Here is a 13,512-nt window from a genome sequence, read left to right as displayed (position 1 = left end):
ATTCTGCATTTTTCGGAATTTGAACATTGAGAGGAGTAGTCATTTCATTTCCATGGAATCGAGGCAGTAAACTTACCCCTGACCCCAAAAGGCCCAGCCCATCCCAGCCCATCAAAGAAGGTGCACCTTGAGAAAGGATCCAATTCCAAACCATTACAATCACACCTGACAACCCACCCAAAAAGTGTTTGTCCAAAAGTAAAAATAGACCCAAACAGAATGATTTGCCTAGGCAGCAGCTTCCTTGGGCATAAAACAAGGCCAAAAAAGGCGCGCTCTAACGGCCCCCCATATATCTTGAAAAGGGAAAGTACTTTGTGTCACCTTTGTCTAAGGTTACCTGCCATTTTGGGCTAAGACATCATGCCCTCATTGTGGGGCCCAAAGCAAGATTCTCAGGCCCATCCAATCATACACAGGGGGACCATCCATGGCTGTGGGTGAGAAAACATAGTGGGGTCTGACAAATGATGCAGCTCACAGTCAGCCCCAATTTTGGGCCTAGCCCAACTAGGATAGCTGGAGCTTGTAGGTCCATTTGTTCTTCTTTTCATTAGAAGGAGCTTTAGAAAGTTGCTTTTGGGCCCATGTTCGGTAACTTGTCAACCCCTAGGCTCTTCCCCTTGGACACAGTTTGTCTGTCCTTTAACACAAAAGGCACATTATGAACCTACACGAGAAGTTGGCCCATGGACCATGCCTAGGCACGAGAAGGAACTTAGGGTCCATTTGGTTTGTGGTTAGAATTGGAATTGACTATCCTCTCCCCTCTTGTTTGGTTCATATGGGAATTAGAATCAGATTCCATAAGATATGCACAATTCCTAAGGATAGTTTGTATCGGATAAAGAGAAATAGGATTTGGGGTACTTGTTTTTTATTTCTGGCCAGCTAGAATGAGATTCTCATTTCCAAGGGAGAAGACCGAAATGGCTATTCCCTCGAATAGGGAGTGCCATTCCACTAGGGATAGGAATTAAAATCTCATTCCACCCAACCAAATGACTGGAACCAGAAATGGCCATTCCGATTTCAATTCTAGACCCCTATTCGTACGAACCAAATGAACCCTTAGTCTCTTGGGTAATTGATGTGGGCCTGATATTGCTACAATTATGTTTTTTCAAGTTAACATACTTCCTAGAGCAAACTTGATGGATAAACAGAATGATTGCTCCTTTAATTATGTGAGATTCCCAGTTATCTTTTCCATTCAGCACTTTTGAATTCATTGGATTCTTTGCCCGGTTTCAAATATACCTCTGTGTAATAATTGAAAAAATTATCAGAAATGAAGTAATCCATTTCATGTAAAGAGTAATGAAGAATTTCATCATTTATAGTATTTGAATGTAGGTAAAGTATAGTCTTTTGATCAATATTCTTTCATGTAGATGATTGAAAATGATGAAACAACCCTATTAAGTGGAATCATTTTGTGAAGACATGAATGAAACATCTGAAAACACAGAACGCATGCAAATAATTGCTTTTTGGTGCTTGATCAATTTGAACTGATTCTACATTTTTCATCTTTGAAATCTCATTATTGCATTGCACATAATTTCAACTATCAAAGTGACTGAACTCTCATTCATCTTTGTGATTGAAATGACGACACAGACCTTTTCAGTGATCTTTCTTTGCGTGCATCCCATGTGCCACTCTTGCATTTAATTTCTTAGGTTCTGTTTGTTGGTAGTGAAAGTGCAATTTCTGATTTACCTTTTTTTACTTTGGGTTTTATCTATTTCTGTTTCATTTTTTTTGCACTTCATTGGTAATGCAAACAAATAAGATGAGGCAAGAGCTGAAACAGAAGTGAACCAGAGTTTGCACTCAAATCATTTGTATTCCCACATTTTTGCATCAGTGCAAATGAAATTGCACTGAAAACAAACTAGGCCTTAGGTTCTTGAGAAAAAAAAAAAAGGATTTTTAACTCATGACAACCAAAAGGGAAGATCAAACAGAATAGCCATCAAAATTCCAAACTCTGACTGAATTTTCATTTAATATTTCTTTCTTAAAAACGATTAAATGACCGTTGCATGATGATTAATCAACTTTGATCTGTTTGCTTTATGTGGGAGAAGTTTTGGCCTAAAGACTCAACTTGGGCCTCAAGGACCATGTTCATATTTTGCATTTTCATGATGAATGCAAGCAAAAAAAAAAAAAAAAAAAGTGCATGACCCAAAAATTTATTCTTAGAAAGAGATAAAGCCCATATCCAGCCCAATCACAAGAACACTAAAATGGACCTGAAATGAAGCCCATTTTGTCTGTTCGTCACACTAAGGAGGGCATTTGTTGGTAAAAACCATAGTGTAAAGTTTACTTTTTTGTTGGTTTACTATTACATATCCTGTTGTTGGGTCTGTTTTTTTTTTTTTTTTTTTTTTTGTTTTTACCACTCTAGCATAACAGCCTTAGATTTCCTGTGGAAAGGGAAAATGTCCTATCTAAGAGGGAGAAGAGATAGGGACATGAAACTTGGGCAGGTTTTGGAATATTTTCTTTTTTCATTCTTCTTTTTCTTTGTCTACTTGTTATTTGGGAAATGGTTAAAGCTTGTCTGTGGTAGACATGTTATTACTTCGAATTTTGGACAATTTTGGAAGGATTATCTGAAAGCCATTGTGAACTTTTTCTTTTCTAATTGTGACTTTTGAACATCTTTCACTTGTTTGTTTAGAAAAGGAGTGATTCGGGCACCTACCTTTTTGATAAGTGGTCACATCCCTAATTCTAATAAAAATATGCAATGCCTTTAGAGGCAATTAAGCAATGTTTTTTAACAGCCATTGATTTGGAGGGTCGGACCGTTCGTCCTGGAAACCATCCAGGCAACTGGTTCCGTTTTACCCCAAACCCGGAATCTGGTAAAAAACCATTGATTATTTGTATTTATTTTTAATTATTTTTAATTTTGTTGTCAGAACGGGCATTCAGTCCGGACGATCGGACCATCGACCCAGAAACCGGTGACCAAAACGGTTCCATTTCTGGGTCATTTTTTAAAACGTTGCAATTAAGTGAACCTCATGTATTAACTTTGTGATAATAAACAAACAGTTTTTTTTTTTTTTTTCTCTTCTGGATTTTAATTGGGATGTATTGGGTTGATAAAAAGTGGGATGTGTCCTAATCACCCAAACACCAATCGGTTTTTCATCTTAGGCTCTGTTCGATTTTCAGTAAATGAGAGGGGTTGGTTAATGAGAAAATTGTTTTATATATATAAATGCAATTAAACCCACTTAAATAAATGTTTCTTAAAACACACTTATTCGAAATAAATTACCAAAAACGAGGCCCTCCCTTCAATCAATTTTATTAGAACTTAGAACTGGATCCGAAATAAAATTGAAAAGCTGATTGGGTCACAGTTTAGAAGTTAGAACTGGATCCGAAATAAAATTGAAAAGCTGAATGGGTCACAGTTTTACCCATTTACTGGCGGTTCAATCGTCCACACTGAAACGAGCTTAACAAGAAGACCGATGATGAAAGCAGACAGAGACAGTCCACTGAAATGACTCCAAAAACAAAGACCCAATCTCAGTATTTGTGTGGACTTACATCTCCAGGATAATTAAACAAAAAAGTACTGCAACGGCATGCGGAAAGCAGTATCTTGAAAAGCACTTTGTGTCCCAGTTCAACCGGACCATCACCTGACAATGTGGGCTGAAACATCTTGGTCAAGGTGGGGCCCAATAAAAGATTTGCAACCCATTTCACTCTAGACTAGAGTCCGGGACCATCAAGGGCTTTGGGGTAAAAATATTGTAACGGGGTCTGACAAAGTGAAGCAGCTAACAAGGTCCACATAAGGGACCGGCCCGACTGTGGTGTGGCCCAATCAAGATAGTTTGAAAACCCATTTGAAAAGAGCTTTTAGCTCACTGAGGGAAGGTTAGAAAGTTATTTTGACACCATACATTAAGTAATCCTTGATATGAAGTTTGAATATTGTGTTTTTACTAAATTGTTATAGGTCCAAGTTTTATACAATTAATTTTCAATTCGTTTTATTCATGAGATTGGATATCAAAAGTCATTTTTAGTTCATTTTGTTAATAATAAATAATATTTTTATCATTATTGGTTTAATTTACTTAGGCTATTCAATATCTGCTTATAATCCGAATCTGATGGACAAGATCCGATTCAAATTCAAATATATAAATATCAAATTTGGATCTAACTATATCCGGTTCAAGTCAATCCAATTGCAGCCCTACATAGGACCATGAGAAGGCACAAAAGGGGCACTTTCTATGGCCAAGTTGTTCTAATTGTACTTCTTTACCACAAGTGATGTATATTGTATCTCTCCCTCTTTGTCATGTCCTAAAAAATAATATTTTGAAAGGAGTTGCCATTTGAGAAACTTGTATAGAAAAATCTTCAGATAAGCAGGATTGTTATCCCTTCAATTATCTTTTTAGGTTCTGTTTGTTCATTTGCACTGGTGTAAATGCATGGAGTACAAATGGATTGAGCGTAAAATTCTAATTTACCTTAGCTTTAGATTTGACTTTGACCCCTTTTGGTGCATCTTTTCTCATGGGTTGTTGGTTTTTTAGAAGTCTAGAAGCCTGCGCTTTTATCTTTTATCATTTGGTTGGGAAAAGGTATAGCCGCCAAAAGATACAACTCCGAAAAAATGCGAAAAGCCTGTTTTGGGTTATTTTTAGAAAGCTCCAAATGGAGCTTTTGCACTTATTCCGTCTTGTCTTCATATGAAAAGGCGTACAGAAAGACGCACCTCTCCAACCAAACAGGCTGTGGGCTGCCAAGATCTTTATGTAAAAGTCCATTGTGTCTTTTGGCTGTCAGATATTTAGAAGATCTTTCAAGAAAAACTTGCTAGATAACATCTTTGTTTAATTTGTTTGTTGGGAGTAAAAAGGATTTAGATTGATGTGATTTCGACTTTATATGAAAGAGAAAGGAGGTAGGAAGAAGGTTGTTTGTTTGGAAGGAGTAAAATAACATGGTTCCCACTTCATATGAGAGAGAGAAAAGGAAAATTTTATATCAGATGTAAAATTTGCACTGCTAATGATTGCAAATGAGTTCGCATCACACAGGAGTGCAAATCATGTGTTAAAAACAATTGTCTTCGGTTCAGATTTGCGCTGCAAATATTAGATTTCCAAATGACTTTCTAATAAGTATTTTTGAAGTCATTGGTTCCTTTCATTGGTGTAAAATCTCTCTCCTCTGATAACTGAAATAATAACCAATTTAATCAGAAAGCTTAAAAAGAAAAGTTGAAAACCAAATTAGGTCGGTCAATCCATTTTCTTTTAACCTTGCCAAGAAAAGAAAAGGCTATCATAGCCCTAACATCATTCATGAAAAGACAATTTCATTTTGCAAAAAAATATATATAACTTTTTGATCAAACACTTTTACAGGGACTCCACATATGATTGAAATGATGAAAAAAAAAAAATCCTTTTAAAGTCAAAGCATCTCTGTAACATCATGAACCCTACGTGCAAAAGATAATAATGATGATAAACAATCCTTTTGGGTGTTTAATCATCTTCAACTGGTTTTACTTTTTAACTTTTTAAATTTCTAAGAGCAAAATAGCACATTCCCTCAACAAGTAAATGGATGAGCTCCAAGTTCATCCTAGTGATTGGAATGATGAAGTAACCGTATCTGCATCCTATGTGCCAGTCAGGCATTAATGCTACAATCCTTTAAAGCTCTTACTGCTGCTTTCAATATCTCAACCCAAGTTCTTTGGTAAAGTCTTATTTTAGGGTAAATCATCAAACCTCCCTTGGGTTTTCTGAAAAAGGCCTTAAACCTTCTCTAACTTTGATTTGTCCTTAAACTTTCCCCGACATAAAAAAAATTATACATCTCTTTGGTTGCTTTTAAGTGGATAGAGACTTTAAATGTCTATTATGCCTTAAATCTCCCCTCAACTTTGACATCTCCTGCAAGGTGTCAATTGGCTGGTTGGTAAGGTCTCCTGCTGGTTGTGGCGGAGACTTAGAATCCAATCCTGCTTGCACAGTTTGGGGATGGTCTACCCCAAGTTGTGTGGCCCCTTGCAGCAAAAAAAAAAAAGTAAATATGTTTTAGTATTTCATTTTTTTATGGCATAAACAAATGCATTTTTGGGTAAAAAGAGAGTTAAAGATATTTTATTTTATTTTTTGGTTAAAGATTTAAGGATATTTTTTATTAAACGTTTAAGGGTATTTCAGTCATCAAACATTTGATAACTTTATATAAAGAAAAAGTTGACAATATAATATGTTTAAATCCAGGGCATCAGCAGTTTAAGGGATTTACCCTAAAAATCAGGGGAGGTGTAAGGCCCGGTTAAAGTTGATTAGTTGAGGGGAGGTTTAAGGGATTTACCCTAATTTTTTTTTCTAGGAATCTAGAGGATTTTCTGCTTGTATTTTATACTCTTGTTAGTGGTTGGAAAATCTCAGTGAGGGTTAGTTTGTCATCCATTATACAGTAAACTTGTTTACTTGATAGGGAAGCTCTTAAACAAAGATTGCAATCCCAAAAACTGATTAATTCACAAAAATTGTTTCTTAACAATGATCATCAGATTGATCAGTTGAGATTGCATGACTGAGTTTTAATCTTCTTTGGAGAAAATGATCAATTCTTTTAGTTTTTTAGAAAGAAATCACTATTTTTATTTCGATAAAACCCAATGACAATCAGGAGTATGAAGAGATTGGTTCTAGTCTTCTAGACATCTTTTTTTTGGGTCGGTGTTAATGCTAGAGTTCCACATTTGGCCCACCATTAAAATCTAAAGTTTATTGGATGCCCATTCCATGATGCCAGTTTGGGAGTGCTTTCATTCAGCTGTTTTCGGTTTTCCACGGTGGGCTTCTCAATAAAGCCTATAAGTTATGTTTGGTGAAAAGCCCCTAAAGCCATAATATGTTATCATTCAGACTATAAGCAATATTTGGTGAAAATCCCGAAAGCCCAAATATGCTATCATTCAGCCAAATTATTGGCTTTTCTAGTGAAGCTTATTTCAGCAGTTTCTTTAAAACAGCTCAGTGAAAGCAGTTCTCTTCACTACTCCCAAATGAGAGTAAAAGGAGAAAAGTAGTTTTACTTTCTTTTATATGATTTTCAGGAAAGAAAATATTTATGATAACGGAATCCGTAAAGCATTCCCCACTAGTTCAAGCCTCAAGGATCTATTTGGGCATGGCCAAGCCCAAAAGATTTATATAACCAAACTCCTGGGCCTCGACCAAATACAAGACATACTAGTTAAGAGGATATCCTCATATCCATCTTCTCCATTGAAATTGATTTTGATTGAGCCCTCTTAAGGGCTTTGCCATAATTGGGTGGGTTGAATTTGGTTGAATTTCAACCCAATTCATCTGACCCGCTAACCCGTAAATGATCCATTTAAATAAAATTAAATGGATTAAATTCAATTCAAATTTGTCTAGATTCAACCATCCTGTACAATCCATTAGTCTTATAATAACTTGAGTTTTATAAGAATTACTTGAAAGTCAAATGGCTCTAAGTGATTAATTGCTCTTAAGTTCTCTATGTAAAAATAATGTTTACATAATGTGATTTGAACCTTGAGTACTTGCGTGAAAGGCAACCACTTTTACTACTAAGCCATGTTAGGCATGTAAAATTATTGAAGGCTCTTTGGTAAGTTATTTACCTATCTAAGTATTTTTAGAAACGCTTACCTGGTTAAGTACATTTATCCATATTCTTTCATTTTTCAAATAAATAAGATAATGACTGTTTTTAACCATAACTATTTATTATTAAAAGGGAAAAATTTTGTCCCATCCAAGTGTTGGTGAATCAGATCTGAACTGACCATATTTGGGTTGCTTTACGACAACTGCAGTTGAACTGTTCGGATCTGAACTCAATCGGGTTGGTTCGAACGATAATAGCTCATTTGACTTTGTTTGGGTCAAGCACAATTAGGCCATCTAGACCTGCATCAGCTCAAACCGGATCAAGTTGGATGGATACTAGTTGATTTGGATCAGGTTGTTTGGGTCATGTGATCTCAAATTGTGTCAGGTTGACCCAAATTGGGTTGGCCGGGTTATGTTTGGGTTGATTCGGACCAACTAGTTGGGTTCGAGTTAATTTTGGCTAGGTATGGGTGAACTGCACTGACCCAAACTGGATTCTTTGTTGTAGGGCTTACTGGGAAAGATGGAACTAAAGTTCCTGTGGCCATAAACAAGGAGCCCAGTAACGAAGACTCATTAAGTGTCGAAGATGATAATGATGGCGATTTTGCAGAAGATCAGAGAGCAAAAAACAATCTACTTATGCCCCTTGTGATGTAATATTTTTTGATGAGAAGATGTTGAGTAAGAATTTAGTCATTCCATAATACAAAGTCTTTTGGTTGATGTGTCTTCCATAGTTTTCAAAATTGGATTGGATCGGACGATTGGACCAAAAAAATTGGGAATCGGTCATTTGACTGGTTCTATTTTACCCCAAAACCATTTTTTGGTAAAAGATTGTTGATTTGGTTAGTAAACTCTTGATTCGGATGGTCAAACCGTCGATTCTAACAATGGTTTTGACCGTTTTTTGCTTTTCTTTTTTCCTATCAGAGCAGGCCATTCATTTGGATTGGACGATCGGACCGTTGAACCTAGGAACAGGACCCCAGAAGGGTCAAAACGGTTTCCTGTCTAGTCCAGTTTTAAAAACTTTGGTGTCTTCTTCATCTCATTGGTAAAATCTTGTTCAAACCTAAACCTCATGGGCACTAATGACGCTTTCCAGATGATAGAGGCAGGGTGGGTGATTTTATATACCAACTTGTTGAGACCTGTTTGGATCCCCTGCCCACAAAAACTTTGCCCACATCTAACCACAATACACTATTCCCATGAATCGGTAACATTCCCCCCTACATAATACTGTGCAGGAGGATGAGATATTCTCCATGTATAGCTGTGATATTGTGTGGCTAAACGTGAACAGAATTTGTATGGACAGGAGATCCGGACTCAATCGGGATTCACCTGATTCATGGCCAGGGGAGATTTGATCCTTACACTATCCTCATAGTCTTTTGCAGGCGGTAAGATCTCTGTACTTGTATGCTTTTGTTGATGAAAAGATGTTTTTAATGCGGAAATATTTTCAATGCATATTGCTGCAAGGGGCTGTGAGGATCAAATTAGATTTCAGAGGATTGGCCATTGGTTGCTCCAACCTTCTCATACCATTTGATTCGGTGATATAACTGGATTAATTAATTGGTGTGCTGGCAAAATGGCCCGATGGGGAAATTTAATTTGTTCGTGGAGTTATTGGCTCAACCTACTAGTTGGTTTTAAGAAAACATCAAACTAAAGAGACAGGCTTTAAGATTTCTGGCTCTACCAATCAACATCTTCCAACGTACTATCAACATGATTTGACATCACACCTTTCATTATAAAATCGGGACCATCACAAAATGGGATCCACCATATATAAGATGTATAGTATCAAATTATGTTGGTGGAGTATTGCAACATATTTTATTCACTGAAGATCCAAATGATGAAATTTAAGTAGTAGAACTATAAAAAGTGGAACAGCACACATCCTAGTCATCTACTAGACTAATACCCTTTTGGGATTTATTTTCAGGTAGAAGTTTGGGGAGTTTGGGAAGGCTCACATTTATTCTTTTGTAAGAAGCACCCAACGCAAATCCCTCTACACTTGTGAGCATATAATAAAAATTTGAGATTCCAAACTGTTATTAACACATGTAATTATAGGGATAAGTATAATTGGGTGTAATCGGGTCAGATCCAATTATCCTGGTTAATAATTAGTTCGATTCTGGGTCTATTTTATAGAACAGATCAAATTATCGGTTCAGTATTGATCCACTCTATCCGAACCAGACCCAACCCATTGACAAAATTATATGACTGACAAATTCCTATAACAATAAGGTTGATTATTACCCCTTGAATCATGGTTTTTAAAAACGAACTGGTGATCGAACCGGTCAGGGGTCTGGTTACCGGTATGAACGATCCGATCATTCAACCTGAATGGCCGGCCTGTTCTGACAAAAAAATAAAAAAATAAAAAATTGGAAAACGGTCAAAATTGTTCGAATGGTTCAAATGTTAACCGACCGGTTCAGCGGTTTGCTGATCAAAATCAACGGTTTTGAGGGAAAAAATGGTTTTGGAGGAAAACAAAACCGGTCAGGTGACCGGTTCCCGATTTTTCTGGTCTGACCGTCCGATTTGATCCAGTTTTGAAAACAGTGCCTTAAATTATCTTAATATATGATTTCCAATTCCAAAGGGCTTCTCATTAAGTTCGCTTTGAAGTCTTTGGAGATAACTAATGTAATAATATATAGTTTTTCCAATAAAGAATGAAAGCCAAGCTAGCATTCTTAGTTCATTTTTCTTTTGAGCTTTTGGAGGCAAAGAATACTGAAAGTTTCACCATTTGAGTCTCAGTTTTGAAGGAGTATAAATACAAATATATACAGTGTAAATACATACAAAATATAAGGTTTTGCACTCTACATATTTATATTTATATTTTTACTCCTTCCAATGTTAGAAATTCTTGTGAATGGCATCATTTTTTTCCTTTTAGACCAATAAACTAATGACATCTGGCCTTCAAAACATTCACAAGAGACAACCTCACAGCGTAAATGCCAAAATAAAAGTTTAGCTTTCAGACCAAACATTTTTGTGTATGGCTCTCCAAATGGTATGAGATGATGAAACAATCCTTTAACCGAAAACAGTTCTATCCAGTCATGTTATATATATCTATTAAAGGGATGGGGGTGGTCTCCCCTTTCGCCAAATGGCAGCCCTTTATATATATTTGCCACCGGTTTTGGGTTAATATTTCGATCATCCGGTTTGAATGAATGGCCCATTCTGACAACAAACATTACAAGTAAAAACTTATAGAACCATTATAGCCACTGGTTTTTAGATTAACGGTTCAATCATCCGGTTCGAACGAATGGCCCGTTCTGACAACAAAAATTACTGGGAAAAAATCGAGTGTGTGAGGTTCATTAAGTAGTATCATACATGTTATATCATTTGAGTGCATGACTCATACGACCCAAAAACGGAACCATTATGGCCATCAATTTTTGGGTCTACGGTTCGAATGGACGGCCCCGTTCTGACAACAAAAATAAAAAAAAAAACAGCCAAAAACCATTGAACGAGTCAATGGGTTGATGGTTCGATTGCTCGAGTCAATGGGTCATTGACCGATTCAACGGTTTTTGGCCAGAGACTAGGATTGGGGTAAAACAGAACCGGTTGCCTAGATGGTTCCCAATTAAAAAAAATAAAAAAAATGGTAGTTCGATCTTCTAGTTCGAATGAACAACCCGTTTTGACAGCAAAAATTATAGGCAAAAAATTGAGTGTGTGAGGTCCATTAAGCAATATCATACGTGTTATGTCATTCGAGCGTGTGACCCATACAACCTAAAAAAAGAACCGTTCTGGCCACCAGTTTTTGGGTCGACGGTTCGACCATCTGGTTCGAACGGATGGCCCATTCTGACAACAAAAATTAAAAAAAATGGAAAAAAAACCATTCAATGGATTAACGGTTCGACTGCCTAGGTCAATGGGTCGTTGACCACTTCAATGGTTTTTGGCTAGGGATTGAGATTGGGATAAAATGGAACTGGTCATTTGGATGGCTCCCAATTAAATAATAAAAAATGGTAAAAAACCATTGAATGGGTCAACAGTTTGACTGCCCGGGTTAATGGGTCGTTGATTGATTCAACGGTTTTTGACTAGGGACGGGGATTGGGGTAAAACAGAACTAGTTGCTTGGGTGGTTTCCAGGCCAAAATGTCCATTCATTCGGGTTAATAATGGTTCGAAAAGACGAAAACCATGGCTTTTTATGCTTTTGGATTTTCACTATTCAAAGGTTCTTCTAGTGCTGGCTTTATTCGAGCATGTGCGGTATGCTCATTTTTTTTTCTGTTTTTTTCTTTTGTGTTTGGTCTTCTTCTTTAAGATCCTCCAAAAGAGTCTAGGGTTTACCATCATTTTATTTCTTTCCTTTTGTTTTTTCTTTGGGTTTTCTTGTGCAATGTTTTTTTTTTTAATTTTCTTACAAGACGATATGCTTTGTCTCTTTCTTTGATTGCATGTATGTTTATCTCCGTCTAAAAGCAGAACTTTGGATTCAATTATCTGATTTTTTTCCTTGGTTTTTCTAGTTTGGTGGATTTACCACCATTTTTTTTTGTGTGTTTATGCTCACTTTGGATCTATTTTTCAAAGTTTTGGAATCCCTTGCAATGTCCACCCTTCCCATGACTATGACTACAAAGTTATTTCGTTTAGTTATTGACATCTAAAAAAAATGACATGAAAATAGAACCATTCTGGCCACCGGTTTCTAGGTCGAATGTTCGATCGTCCGGTTTGAACGGATGGCTTGTTCTGACGAAAAAATAAAAAAAATAATTAAAAAATAAAAAATGGCCAAAAACCGTTGAACGGGTTGACGGTTCGACCACCCAGGTCAACATATCATTGACTGATTCAACGATTTTTGGCCAGGGACCGGGTTTGGGATAAACAGAACCGGTTGCCTGAACGGTTCTCAAGCCGAAGAGTCCTATTGTTCGAATCAATTGGTAGTTCTCAATGTGAAACAAAAGACAACTGTGAAGTAGAACTCAGAAATATCATTGTATGATTGTATTTTTTTATATGAGATGCTTTGCTGAAACAATATTTAAAAAATGAGCACATAGTGATCTCTTTTAAGTGTTTATATAAGTTTCAAGACTTGAGTACTTGTAATTATAAGTTTATTATTAAGAAACCATTGCCTTTTTTAATCTAGCAAATAGCAATATTACAATTCCATTTCAACCCTTGCGAAGCAAGGCCCCTCCGCTAGTGAATGTGTAAATGAAAAATCCACTAATTGGCAATGAATGCATATAAGCATTTTTTAGTGTTTAATCAACTTCAACTCGTTCTACACTTTTCCGTTTTTGAAGGCTCATTATGTAGTACATATATTATGAAATTAAAACTAGCAATATGAATGAGTGAGCTTCCAGTCATCTTAATGACTGAAATGAGGAAACACTTTTTTTTTTTTATTATTTATGATTATACTCTGTGTGCTCCCATGTGTGAGTCTTGCTTTTGATTTTCCAAATTCTTTAAATAAATTAGTAAGAATGCTTAGGGTGTTCCATGCTCCAGAGTCATGGGAACGATAGAGGGTTTGTACCCTTTCTCAAAATCCAACAACCATCTGAAAAATTGTAATAGAAATTCCTTCGTTCTGATGATCCACTCCCTCAGGAATTCCTGTTTTGATTCAAATATTATGCACCGGGTCGAAAGATCTGATCAGGAACTCTTTGATCTCAGGCATATAGGAAGACACCCATAAGGGCACTTACCTACTAATGCTAAATGGAGGTAAACAAAAATG

This window comes from Nelumbo nucifera, chromosome 7 (genome assembly GCF_055504915.1).
Source record: "Nelumbo nucifera cultivar China Antique chromosome 7, China Antique-T2T, whole genome shotgun sequence".
NCBI classification, from domain to species: Eukaryota; Viridiplantae; Streptophyta; class Magnoliopsida; order Proteales; family Nelumbonaceae; genus Nelumbo; species Nelumbo nucifera.
Note: the sequence above shows the minus strand (reverse complement) of the source record.